Source organism: Rutidosis leptorrhynchoides, chromosome 8, assembly GCF_046630445.1.
Source record: "Rutidosis leptorrhynchoides isolate AG116_Rl617_1_P2 chromosome 8, CSIRO_AGI_Rlap_v1, whole genome shotgun sequence".
Taxonomy (NCBI): domain Eukaryota; kingdom Viridiplantae; phylum Streptophyta; class Magnoliopsida; order Asterales; family Asteraceae; genus Rutidosis; species Rutidosis leptorrhynchoides.
Window position 1 is genome coordinate 124,136,292 of NC_092340.1, and position 12,831 is coordinate 124,149,122.

General features: G+C 31.0%; 1 pseudogene; it reads right to left on the bottom strand.

The window, feature by feature from the left end:
• Positions 1-5,765: 5,765 nt before the first annotated feature.
• Positions 5,766-7,023, bottom strand: LOC139861103 (zinc finger CCCH domain-containing protein 14-like; annotated as a pseudogene).
• Positions 7,024-12,831: the final 5,808 nt, after the last annotated feature.

The window sequence follows — 12,831 nt, forward strand, 5'->3', positions numbered from 1 at the left end:
GTTACATATATGTCTCGTTTCAAAATCATTAAGTTAGTAGTCTTATTTTTACATATGTAGTTCATTGTTAATACACTTAATGTTATATTTACTTATCATTTAACATAATTAACCAAGTGTATCAATATCTTAATATGATTCATATGTACCTAGTAAGACGTTATAACGATAATCGTTATATATATCGTTTCCGAGTTTCTTAATTTAATAGTCTCATTTTTATGTATATAACTCATTGTTAAAATACCTAATGAGATACATACTTATAATAAAATCATGTTAACTATATATATAACCATATATATGTCATCGTATAGTTTTTACAAGTTTTAATGTTCGTGAATCACCGGTCAACTTGGGTGGTCATTTGTCTATATGAAACCTATTCCAATTAATCAAGTCTTAATAAGTTTGATTGCTTAACATGTTGGAAACACTTAATCATGTAAATATCAATTTCATTTAATATATATAAACATGGAAAAGTTCGGGTCACTACAAATATCGGATATAAATGAGATTTGAGTCAAGATTGGTTGTCTTGCTCAGATTTAGAGAGAAATAAATGTTTTTAGATAGAGAAAGTATATAAGCTCTAACGGATTTCAATCGTTGTTATAATGTAGGCTCTAGTGTCATATTTATAGGCGAGGACTAAAGCTTGACCTCCATATAACACGTGTTATGTTTTGATTGGCCAGTCAACTCTTATAACTTGGAGTTGACTAGTCAATCCTTGAGTATTGGGAATATGGGGCTTATGTGGCATCTTGAATGGATGACGCACACTACCACGTCACACGAGGTTTATATGTTGAATGACACCTAAGGGCTTATGTGTACGCTACGTATACGAATTTTAGCACGATCGCTATCTATATAGCTTCTGACGTTTAAGGTGAACGGTTTATATTCCTTAAATGAATTATTTTACGAAATTGCATACGTTGAACGGATGGCGTATTATTAGAATGAAAATAATATTTTAATCATGATTACTAACTTTATATGCATAAATTAGGCATGTAAAATATGCATATATTATTACTTCACCTGTCTTACTATAAGTGTTCACATTTTAAAGTCTTTCTTTGTCAACTTTAACTGTAAATATCTTTGTTTTATATACATATTTGATTACATTTGTATTAATGGATTGAGTTTTAAACGCGGTTTTTATTTATATAATTTTTATTAAATAAGATAAAAATATGTGATTAAAGTTGATAAAGAAAAACTTTGAATGTTAGAGAGAATAATTATTAACTATATATATAATACTATTCTAAATTAAATAAATGCATATACATTTGTATATTACCGGCTAAAAGGATGATGGATAACACAATGTGTACTAAATTTTCAAACAAGACTAATCATCTTACATAAAAGATATCACTATCAATTATAGTATAAACTAGTCCGGTCCGGACCGCGCGATGCGGCGGGGGTTTTCGGCCGGCGTATTCATATTTAATGCAGTTTTATTTACAGAAGGGAAAACGACCCATGTGTTATGCGTCGTTGTTGGTGTTGTCGTCTTTAGTGTTTTTTAAAATCTGTTCGGTTCAAACGTACTTAGTTTCCTTTTGTTGATAAAATTATTTCGAGTCTGACGGTGTTGGAGAAAATATTTAACTCGCGGCGAGCAGGAAGATACGGGTTGTCGTTGTGTTTAGCATTTTTTAAGAAGTGTCAGTTTCGAACGTAGTTAGTATCGTTTTGTTCGCAAAATTATTTCGAATCTGATGGTGCTGTCGGGAAAATTTAACTCGCGGTGAGCGAGAAGATACGGACTGTCGTTGTGCTTAGTTTTTTTTAAAAAGTGTCCGTTTCGAGCGTAGTTAGTTTCGTTTTGTTCGTAAAAATATTTAGAGTTTAACGGAGTGGTTGGTGGAATTTAACTCAGAGCGAGGAGGAAGATACGGGCTCGAAGGGTTTGGGTGGAGTTTTTATTTTAATTTAGGGAATTTACGTTTTAACCCCCTGAAGTCTGGTGTATTTTTTGTAAGTTGGTAATAGTTGGGGGGGAAAAATGAAAAATCAGGTGTGAAAAGGCGTAGGAACTGTTGTCGTTTTTGCTGAGAAGATACGATCAAGAAACCCATGGATTTTAGTATGTATAAGGTTTAATTCTAATTCTAATAGAGACTAGTGGAAACAATTAACAGACAAAAATACATTAACAAAAAACAAATATGGGAATGACTAACTTATGCCTTAAGGACATAACATAAGAATCATTAATCACACTTAAAATTTTCTAAATATAATATAATATGCATTTAATGAACTCTTTAATTTCCATATATGTAATCATATTAATTACAAAATATGTTATTCATGGAAGGTTTTGTGTTAATAAATGATTCTTATCTCATGCTATTGGGCATAAGTTAGAAAATCCCAACAAATATTTATCACAACCCAAGTTACTAAATGTACAACATTCCAATACATGGAGGAATACAACGTGCTTCAACAATAAAAGGACGGTATGATGAAGTAAGATGTAAACGTATATTTCTATATTAAGAAAGTAAAAATACTAAGATGTAAACGTATATTTCTATATTAAGAAAGTAAAAATACTTCTTCAACTCTCATAGATAAAATCCTCTTTACATATCTCTACATGATAGTAAAATCAGAGTAAAAATACTTGTTCTTCAACTATTATATAAAAAAACCCTCTTTATTCTAAAATAAAGAATAGTGAACCTACTTCTAGGAGTAAATACATAGGTATATGTATAGGTATAGGTATATATATGACAGTACAACTTCTTTTGAATAAAAAAAGACTATAAATTATATAGTCTGAGATATCTAATATCTAATATTCGAATACCCAAAAGTATAAAAATAAGAGCAAATGACCCGAAAAGTTAACCTATAACCCCCCAATCTGCTTAAGCCCGAAAAAGATGGCGATTTTTATTTTGGCACAAAAAAGGACTACGATTTGAAAAAGTGTGAGTTTGCGGTAATCATTGTCAAATGGACTAACGATCGTTAGTTAAAAATACACGATTAGTCCTTAAAGTTTTTTAAAAAGTTGCACAAAAAGTCCTCTTTATCATCTTCATTTCCACCACCACCGGCCACCACCCGCCTGATTTTTCATGGTAATATGCTTCTTCTTTACAAAGTGGTACAAAGGAGCTTGTTCTTGGTGTTTTTGAGCTCAATGGAGTTGATGGCGATGATGGGTGGTCAACAGTGGTGTTTCAAGTGTGTATATTCAAATCTGTGTTTTTCAAGTTGAATCAACAAATTAATGGGTGCTTTTGCTTAACAATCACAAAACGAACCTGATCAAATCATTATATAACGTTTACAACTCGTTTTTTTTTTTTTTTTTATCAGAATCGAAGGTTTTATGCCGGTTTTTAAGATATGAAATTGTTTTGGTCCCAGAGATCTCCAGATCAATTCTAATCAGAAATGTTGGAAATCATAGAAGTTCAGAAATGTTGGAAATCATCTTGTGAACGTGTATACGAAGTTTCAAATCATATCTCGACCGTTTACTAATATCAGTTTTAAATTTGAAAATTCATTTTTAAAAGGGGTTTAAATTCGATTCGGATCTTTCAGATGTTTTCAGGCCTTAGAAGTGATTGTCAGGCATTTAGACTATTATTTTGATCGTTTTTCATGATTTATGAACAGCCTGAAAGTCTATAATTCGAGTTTTGTGATTTGATCTTGAAGAAACCATGAACTCCTACCTGCTCCTACTGTTGAGTTTAATTTTTTAATAAAAATGTTAGTGAAGATGATAAAAAGGACTTTTGGTGCAATTTTTTTAAGATACTTCAGGGATCAACCGTGTATTTTTGACTAACTAATCCCAATTTCACACTTTTTCAAAATGTAGTCCTTTTCCGTGCCAAATTAAAAATTGTAATCCTTTCCGGGCTTAAGTAAATTAGAGGTTATTTTTATTGTCAAATTAGGTAACTTAAGTTATCTTTTCGGGCCATTTGCTTTAAAAATAATAACATTTCTAGAACTATAATTTAAGACCTTTGATTAGTTTTTCATTCAACAAGAAGTTTGATTAACTTTTATATGGTCCTTATAAAAGTCGTGTTCTATCTAAATTTCTACCAATTACAGCATCTATTGTGAAAAATACTTTTAAGCTAGGTTGTATATCCACCAAGAAAACCAATTTGGAACTTAGGAAACAAGGCACCAACCTATACAAATCGGCTACAAAAAGGAGTAACGGAAGCTAGCTAGCTTAGTTGTAGAATAAGATATCAACATGACCACCTAATTAACGTATATTTTTTTGGATTGGATCACAAATTGTAAGTAGGTCCAACATGATCTAATCACTCAACAACATATATGCAATGTTAAGATTATGAAAGGATGCGTTAAAAGGTGAAAGTGGGTGCAAAGGATTATCAACCTTATTTTTCTGACAATATACAACAAAGGAATAAAAGCGACAACATGCAAACAACAAATCAACTATCGATTGAGACGTACTCATGTTCATCCTAAATCCTAATTTTTCAAGTGTTTTATCTACAATATCCAATTAATAGTTAAAATTTTTATACTATCTTTTTTATCTTATATATTGTACTGTATATAAAAATGCTAATATATAAAAGACATACTATTATCGATACCGCATATTATTAGGACATACAAACACTCTCATCTTCGCGTATCATACAGCACCACTCCAACATTTGTGTGGGTGGGTATATAGCTAATATAATTTAAACAGCATAGGTTGATATTTGGCTAATCTGGCTCAGGAAGTGAAATGGTGGTATGTGAGAAATGTGGGAAAACAGTACTTTTCATTTCATCATTTGATACAATTGTTGCTAGTGGTTTGATCCAAACAATCCTGTAATGTACACAAGCTTTGATTTTTGGTATCACTTCAATCGATCACGGGTTTTATATTTAGTTTCACAGTATAACCTTCATTGCAATGCAACTTTCAAAACTATTTGAGGATTATGATTGCTCTTAAGTGCATGATTCAAACGCTTGTCCGCTTTTCTCGGTCTCCTTTCATCATTGTCATTATCATTTTGTTGCGAGTCAGTTTAAGTAAAATGTAAAGCAAGTGACCATTTGAAAATTCATCTGTTGTAAGGTCTCATGTTACACCTAAAGGCAGAACCAAGATGATAAAGAAAGATTTGTGCCACAAAACAATAGGCAGGGACTGAAGATACTTAAAGGGGGTGCCCATTTTACCCCCCTAAAATCGAGTACTTAACATATATACTTTATATTTATGATTTTTCGCCCCTTCGAAGACAAAAGATTTCATTGATCAATATTCAATAAGCAGCATCAGAACAGAGTAAAAAAGGCCTGTAATCAAGTGTTCAAAATTCTATCACAGTATCATGACTCCAAGCAAACACATCAATCAAAACTCACAAGGTTCAAACATTTTTCGAAAGAAAAAAAAAAAAACGCCTTCGATAATATAATAAACAATGATATTCACTTAACCATACATTACCTTAGCAAAGCTTAAACAACTTGAACCAGCTTAATTTCCGATTTATTAGGATCGAAATACGATTACTAAGAACTTTTCTCGATCTCGAATAAGGAATTATATTATCTTAACATGGTATAATCAATTAATAACCTTCAATTCTAAGGTATATACTTAATTACTCTACATACTTATTTTAGTTTCCATGAAATTAAAAGATCGAAACTGCAGCTTCCATATACATAACTTCAGCCTTATTCGTAATTTTACATAATCAGCGTGGATTCACAGCCATAAGCATCTCTTCATCAGTAAGGGAATGACGAAAGTGACATCGATGACCATAAGGACAGATATCACCTGCAAGTACCATACGACACACCTCTGTTTTGTAGCGAGGGTGCCTTATCACCGGTCGCAACTCACTTATTCCATGAGCAAAGTGACAATTATCTGCATAAGGACACGCTCCAGTCTCCTGCCATTTGTTGCACAGCTCAGTTTTCGACATTCCTTGATTGTACACCTCCAACTCCAATCCATCCCCTGCTTTCTTCTCTCCAGGAATTCGCACTCGTTGCTATATCAAACCACAACTATCAGAACTTAACTTACTAATTAAGATCTACCTAACATGAATGAATTAAATCATAATATCAAAATCAATACGAACTGCGAAGAGTTTAGGCAATCTATATTCGAATATTAACATCAGACAAGTGAATTAATTCTGGAATTGTTTATAGATTCATATAGTTACTCACCTGACTTAATGGAGTCGGCTGGCGAATCGGTCGTTGAGCTTGAGCAGGGACCGATTTCAGATAACCTTTAGAACGAACCGAAATGCTTTTCGGCATCGTAACTCGCTCACTATTGTTCCTAACAAATTGATTAGGTTCAATGACGCTCGTCGGACTTACACTCGGAACTTTTTCAACTGACGAATTACTTTCGGAAAATGGAGATCCGACTCCGAGACGGTTAAAATCTCCGATTAAATTGGATGACAGAGACGGAGACGAACGCACAGACGAAACGGCGCAGTTTTGCCTCGTAGCGTGAGAAAACACCTTCAATCTCTGAATCAAATCGTTATTAGCGATACGTAAGGTTTCATTCTCATGACGTAATGCGTCAACATCTCTGACTGAATCCTGTAAGCTCGCGAGACACATCGTGTAGCTATTGTACAGCTGCTGATACTCGAGGATGAAGCTAGCTTGACTTAGCCTGTTCTCAGTTGCAGTTGAATTAGCGTTAAACGCATCGTCATCGAATGAACAGTCAGAAGGTGAAGAAAATGACAGCTGTGATTGCGGAATGAATTTTGGCGGGAAAATCGATGAAGAATAATAAACAGGATTGTATAGTTCACCAGAACTGAAATCGAAATGATCTAATAATTCATCGGTTTTGTTGTCGTTTTGAGACGATGCACCTGGAGATTCAAATAAGTTTGCAGATAAATTATTATCACTTCCGTTACCGCCGTCAGTCACCGTTGATGAACTCAATTCCTTCTTCTCCATTTCCTTTAAACACGGAGTGATAATTTATTTATTTATCTATATATCAAATACACAAACAATATGTATCAGAATCATAATATTAATTTAGATTAAACACTAGTTTGAATCAAACAATGAAAATGAAATTATCAATAATGTACAGGAATCATTAAGCATATTCATCAAGCAGAATTTATTGCAAAATATATGAATTATTTAATTTCTTTCATGATTTCATTCATACCTGCAAATGGTGGAAAGAGGAAAATGAAGGTTGCTGATGTAAGAAGAGGGAAGAGGTATATAAAAGAGGAAGGCGGGATAGGGATCGTGTGTTTCGCGGAACAGGGGAGGATTGGTAGGAATGTTAAGAGGGACGGTGGAGATTTAAAACGGAGATAATAATTAGGAAAAATATAAATATAAATTACAGTTGCTTGAGACGGACGTTGAAACCGTTAGAGATACACAAAGCCCCTTCACAACAGCAATGCCAGTGCGTCCACTTCTAACAAACTGGCCGCTTCACCAACCTACAGCCATTCCTTTTTTATTTTATTATACATTTTTTATTACTTTGTATAAAGATTAAGAATGGCGTTTTATACATAATTTTGTGTTTTTGTATACAACTAAATAAAAATGGCGTTTTATACATTAGTATATTTGATAATCGTCAAAAGATAGTTTAGTACACAAAGTTTGAAATATAAATTTCACTAACAATATATAGTTGTAATCTCTTGCATCTATTAATTTGTTTCAATGAGAGCGCGACATGTGGAGCGAAAATCATATGTGATTAAAAAAAAATATTTTTTCGAACTTTTGTTTTTCCATTTTTTTTTAAAATCACATATGATTATGCATGTCAAGTTCAATCACATGTGATTGTACAATTCAATCACATGTGATTGTGCAGGTAAATCACATTTGATTGTAAAAAAAATTTAAAAAAAAAATTTGAAAAATAAAATAAATTCAAAAAAAATTTAATTTTTTTTCCAATCAAATGTGATATTCGCGTCACATGTCGCGCTCTCATTGGTCCCTTAAATGTCAACTTAATTTATGGATTCAAATGAATATTTTTCTTGAGTTGTTTAAAAAAATATCGAAAATAATTATAGAATAATCCGTTTAAATATGCTAAACGTGAGAAGCTAGGTTGTTGTATTTTGAGCAGACCAAAACAATAAAAGTAGTGGAAATATTGACAATGTACGTTGACATCCAATCTTTTTGTGGGTACTACAATAAATAGAAAGCAATTTAGGATCCATATACAAATTTATTGCTATTTATGTAGTATCATGTATTTCATCATGTGTCATATTTACACAGTGACTAAACTGCAATATTTAGACAACAATGATTACTATTCAACGTTTTCCAAAATAAATGTAGCATTTGAAGATCTAAAACAACATTTCTTTTAAAGTGTGCAACTCTTGAACTATGTAGAAGATTACAATATTTTAGGAAATGTTTGTGTTTGTTAAAACTGAAAGACAATATTTAAAGTATTGTTATTAGGGATTCAATCATCACAAAATCTAGCTAGTAGATATTTACCCGAAATACTCATTGGTAGATAATTTAAAGACAAAATTGCACCGTTGGTCCTCAAACTTTGTAACAAACAACGTAGATGACATTTTTCTCTTTTTTGGACGTAGATGACCTTCATATATCAATACATTTCACGGGTGACCTTGACACTAATTAGCATTAACTATTTCCATTAAAATTTAGTCATGTGACCTGCACATGAGAGTAATTTTGTCATTTTATCTATTCCTTCATGTTTTTATCTATTTCTTCATGTGATACAACACTGTAAAGCATAAAGGTTGTGTACATAACAATTTTGAGTTGTGTACATATCACTTCCCTTTAAATAGATGTATGCTAAAAAAAATGAATATAAACGAGTATTAGAGCACAAGGAGTCGTGACACCGAACTCGGTGTCTCAGATTTAACACTGAAGTCAAAACAGGAGAAATTGTTCACGGTCTAATTCATTTTTTAATTATTACTATTTAATTCATTTAATATCATTTTATTTATTATTTACATAACAAAATATTGAAATAATTTTGGTGCAACTTGAAAATGATTTTGACCTACTATATTAAGAAAATTAATCCAAATTTTTTGGCCCAATCTTTTGGCCCAACTTAAACCTAAGTTATACTCCGTATTATCAATTGTCTTCCCCATCTTTCATTGTCTCCTGCAACAACGACATAGAAATTACAGCAACAAAAAAACAAAAACAAAAAAATTGATAGAAAAAATAAAGAAAAAGAAGCAATTATTCAATGTCGTGGAAGTGAGGCTAAAGCCCGACGATGACTGACGACACCGGTACGGCGGAGCGGAGTGGAAGATTCTACCGTCCCCAACGTCAGATTTTGGCAACGGTGAAAAATGGCAACGACTCAGAAGCGCAAAATTTTTTATTTTCAATTTCAAATTGTCTCTATACTTTAGAGTAGTATATACAAACTCAAATAATGATAATGCAATTTTAAAATTATAATCGTAAAAAAAATAAGATTAAAAAATAAATAAAATATGACAATGTTTTTTTAAAATTTACAGAATAAATAAATTTTTTAAAGAAGGCACATCAAAAAAGCCAAAATGCAATAGACCAATTAAAAGATGACATATGAAAAATAAAAATGTACATTTCGATATCATTTTGACCAATAAAAATAGTGTTTGACTTACACAATTTAAGAGTTATGCATATTAAGTTATGTAATATAACATTACAGTATCCTCAAAATTATTTTAAAAACATTGTTAAGGTGAAAAAAAAGAAATCAGCTACATAAGGCCCTAAATTCAAAACTCTAAACCCTAAACTCAAAACCGTTAGTGTTAAAAACCAAATCTAAATCCTAATTTCTAAATCCTAAAAAAGCTCGAAGAAATTACATGATGAATGCGGGTAACGATTGCTCGTGCCAGTGACATTATACTATTAACTACGGGTGACGATCATATAACGGCGGAAAATGGTGCCATAGGCAGTAGTCTTATAAATTAAAATACAATATATGTACATTGGTAAGTTATATGAAATGATTTAAATCAAAACACGAAAATACCCCTACTGACTTATGAATAGTAAATGGCCATTATATATATATATATATATATATATATATATATATATATATATATATATATATATATATATATATATATATATATATATATATATATATATATATATAATAAAAAGATTTTTACTTAGGTGTCATTTTGTGATTAAATTGAACTAGTTATTAATTATAATTTAATATACACCTATAGATATAGATTTACATATATATGTTTCATATACCACAATACACTAAATTTTCTCACTTAAACATCTATTATACCGAAATCAATATAATTAAATGTATATATCCAATTTCTCATCAAATTATAATTATACGTAGAGGATGCATGCTATCAATGTAGTCCAAATTACATTAAAGAAAGTATATAATGAATTAAATAAAATATATAATTAAAGTACGGATGTTGTTTAATAGATATGGGCATATATGGAACTACACTTAACTCTAATAAAGGAAAATACATTATAAGTAAGATTTTTTTTTTTTATTATCCTACTTATATATAATTATTAATTTAGTTAATAAGGAGTAGTTAATAATAAAATCAGAACTAAATTAATTAAATAACAAAGTTAGTTATTTACTAATTAATATTATTAATAAAAATGAAAATTTAAAATTTCTCAATATCACAAGCTCCTATCCTCAAAAGAGTAATTGAGAATTATTGTTCGAAAAAATTGATTAATTTTGCACAATTATATTATCCACCGTGCAAAGCACCGGCTCTAAAACCTATTACGGCAAAATTACAAAGTGATTTTTAGCTATTTTATAAACTACCGTATAATGCACGGGCTCCATACACTAATTATTTTATAAAGTGTTAACAATTTTCTAATTTTATCAATTATTATCATTTTATTGAAAATATTAGCTCCAAAAATACTCCGTAATTGTTTGATAAACTCAATTGATTTTGCACGGCTATTTATCCACGCGTGCAACGCACGGGCTCTAAAACCTAGTGTGTGTATATATATATATATATATATATATATATATATATATATATATATATATATATATATATATATATATATATATATATATATATATAGTGAAAGGATCATGAGAGAGCTTAACTAGGGAGAGAACCCATAGCACCATGTTATTTCATGAAGAACAGCAGCGATTTTTTCTACTTCCAGGTTGAAATTGATTTCTCAATTAAACTGATTTCATGCCTCGATTCCTTCTGCAAATTTGTTTCAAATCATCCATAGAACCTTCGTTGATCATTATACTGATCAGAAACATCACAGATTCTTCCAATCAAATTATTGACCGAAGAACACAAAAGTTTGACTTCAAATCTGCGAATTAATTGATGAATCTCCAGCTGATCTGAAGCATTACGAAGCTGAAATATATCATGAGGACTCTAAAACAGCTCTCGGATCAAATTTGGTGGAGTAGATTTTGCACAACTAATCGATCTCCACTTTGCGATTAAAAACGAAGAACTCGAGATCGATTAGCTTGAATCTATTGTTGTTGAGGTTTGCTGATGATTTGAGAATGTTAGGAATAATATTAGGAATGAGAAACTGATCTCAATTCATGTTGTTACGAATTTGATTTGTGGTGTTCATCTTTAAAAAATAGAGCGCGTCTGTGTTTGCACCCAAAATAAGCTCAATCTGCACGCAGATTGAAGGTTAGTCTGAAGGTCAGTTCGATGGTTCTCTTGGTTCTCTAACATCTTTGGTTCTCTGTGGATCCTCACCATATATATATATATATATATATATACTAGACTTTAAGAGCCCGTGCGTTGCACGGTTTGCTCTAATAAGACTTAGTATTAAAACATAAGGTAATGACCACAATATCAAATGAACATTGAAAATGCATTGAAGTTTTTGTGTGATTGTTCTAAACATGAAATAATCACAAAACATGAAACAAAGTTAAAGCAAGGAAATAATAGAACCAAAATTGAATGCCGTTAACATATATGAAATCAACATGATAGGCACATTAAAATTTAGAAAACCTTGAACCTCCATCAACAAACTGTAAACGGTCTGAGCAAAAACCATGGAACCAAGGCTACATTATCGCACAACGAACAAACGAATTACAAAGAACACAATTAACCAACAAACAACCCCAAATCAATTTTCAAATATAAGCATGCATATAGTAAGTTCTTATGAGCTTGTTTTGCAGGCAAATTATTCACAATCATAATAGGACTTAATAAGGGCAATAAAACTTATTTGCAATACGCACATGAAACAAAACTTTTTAAGTTTCTTACAGTTGTTCAATAACTAATTCGATATCTTCAAATGATGATCCCTTTTTGCTTGCATTCAAATTGATAAAAAAAAAATGTTTAACATAAGATATATTAAAAACTCAAAACTTAGTCAAAAGTCAAAACTCATCCAATAAAGTTAAACTATAAGATAAAGGAAAAATACATTAAGACTTCAAGTTAAACTTTCTTAAAAAAAACTTCATAAATTCTGGTTGCACATATTTAACATACTCAAGTAGAATATCCCTTCTGCTTGTCTGCTGGTTTCATAAGTAGTCAAGGAATTATGTTTAAAATCAAATTGGATCGACTTATGGAGGATATCAAGCATACAAAAATACACTGTTTCAGAATATGTACCTATATACAGTTTGTTAGTTTGGGTCCAAATAGCCCATATTTTTATTATTAAGGA